This window comes from Pygoscelis adeliae, unplaced genomic scaffold (assembly GCF_000699105.1).
Source record: "Pygoscelis adeliae isolate BGI_AS28 unplaced genomic scaffold, ASM69910v1 Scaffold32, whole genome shotgun sequence".
Lineage (NCBI taxonomy): Eukaryota > Metazoa > Chordata > Aves > Sphenisciformes > Spheniscidae > Pygoscelis > Pygoscelis adeliae.
The window spans coordinates 2849752-2851967 of NW_008824368.1; positions in this window are offsets into that span (position 1 = coordinate 2849752).

Below are 2216 nucleotides of genomic sequence, written 5' to 3' on the forward strand. Positions count from 1 at the left end.
GGGCTGCAGGGGAATCTCTGCTCTGACGCCTGGAACACCTCCTCCCCCTCCTTCTTCACTGACCTTGGTGTCTGCAAAGCTGTTTCTCTCACATATGCTCACTCCTCTCTCCCAGCTGCTGTTGTGCTGCAGATTTTTTCCCCTTCTTAAATATGTTATCACAGAGGCGCTACCACCGTCGCTGATGGGCTCGGCCTTGGCCAGCAGCGGGTCGATCTTGGAGTTGGCTGGCATTGGCTCTGTCGGATATAGGGGAAGCTTCTAGCAGCTTCTCACAGAAGCCACCTCTGTAGCCCCCCTGCTACCAAAACCTTGCCATGCAAACGCAATACAGCTTCCACACAGACTGAGCTTCAGGTGGCCGATCGCAGCTCTCCAAGTCCCAGGTTGCAGGGCGTGCCTGGGGCTTCTCTCTGAGGCCAGGGGAGATGGCCCTCTGTCCTTCTGGAGGTGCACTGTCTTAGAGAAGCTGTGCTGCCAAATGGAGGAGTTACAGGAGGAAGTGAGCAGGCTGCACCACATCAGAGAAGATGAAAGGGAGATAGACAGGATCTTCTGTGAGACTTAACAGCTTGAAGAGCCTTAGAACACATCTGCAACAGGGAAACAGGCAGTGTTTACCTCGCACTATCAAGGTGAGCAAAACCTCTGGAGAAGGGGAAGGATGGAAGCTGGTGACTTCTGGCACCAAGAGGAAGGTTCCTGCCCCACCTAAGGGCTTACAACTGCAAAATAGGTTCACTGCCCTCAAAGTTGAAGAGGAGCTAGATGTGCCTTCAAGCAAAGAACCTGGTCCACCTAACCCTAAACCATGCAAGACTTACCAGGAATAAACGGTGAGTCATCATAATGGGTGACTCCCTGCTGCAGGGGACAGAGGCACCCATCTGTCAACCTAGCCAATCATCTGGAGAGGTTTGCTGCCTTCTGGGGCGCAGGATCTGGGATGTTGTGGAGGAACCACTGAAGCTCATCCTGCCCTCTGACTACAAACTGCTGTTGTTTTTCCATGTGGGCGCAAATGATACTGCCAGGGGAAACCTGGACAGTATCAAAAGTGACTACAGAGCTCTGGGGGCGGTACTCATGGGCACGGGGGCCCAGGTGGTGGTCTCAATCCTGCTGGTGAGGGGAAAGGGAGTGAGGAGGAGGGCACTAATAGGACAAGTCAATAATTAGCTGCAGAACTGGTGTTGGCAACACTGTTTTGGGTTCTATGTCTGTGGGACCCTATTTACAGATCAGCGTCTGCTTGGGAGAGGTGGGATCCACCTCACAAAGTGGGACAAAGCTATTTTCGCCAATAGGATGGCTGACCTTATTAGGAGTGCTTTAAACCAAGAATGACAGAGGAGGGAGAGAGTGAGGGAGTGACGGACAGGTTTGCTGAGCAAAGGGCGTGGGGTGATGTGACGGGAAGGGATTACAAAATCAACAAAATGACGCTTAGGCAGGGTCACCTCTAGCACTTCCATGTAAGCAAGGAAGTGCCTACAAGGCACCATTATGGAGAAATCCCCAAACCCCTTCTAGGGAGTCAACATGCTGGGGCGCCTCTCTGAAGTGTCTGTACACTAACACTCAGAATGGGGAATAAACATGAAGAGTTAGAGATCTGTGTGCAGTTGCAGGTCTACAATCTTACTGGGATCATGGAGATGTGGTGGGATGGCTCCCATGACTGGAGTGCTGCAATGGAGGGCTAAAGGCTCTTTAGGAAGGACAGGTTGGGAAGACGAGAAGGGGGAATTGCTCTTTATATAAGAGAGCAGCTGGAGTGCATGGAGCTCTGCCTGGGGATGGATGAGGGCCAACTAAAAGCTTATTGGTTAGGATTAAAGAAAAGACAAATAAAGGTGACATTATAATGGGTGTCTGCTATAGGCCACCTGACCAGGAAGAGCAAGTGGATCAGGCCCTCTTACAGACAGATAGGAGCAGCCTCACATTCTCAGGCCCCGGTCCTCATGGGGGACTTCTACCACCCTGGTATCTTCTGGAAGGACAACACAGCAGGACATAAGCAATACAGGAGGTTCCTCAAATGTATTCATGACTTCCTTCTCCAAGTGATAAAGGAGCTAAGGAGAGGTGCTCTGCTGAATCTCATGCTTACCAAGAAGTATCACCAACAAGAGGTGATCCTTCCCCTTTACTCAACACTGGTGAGGCCACACCTGGATTACTGTGTCCAGTTCTGGGCTCATCAGTACAAA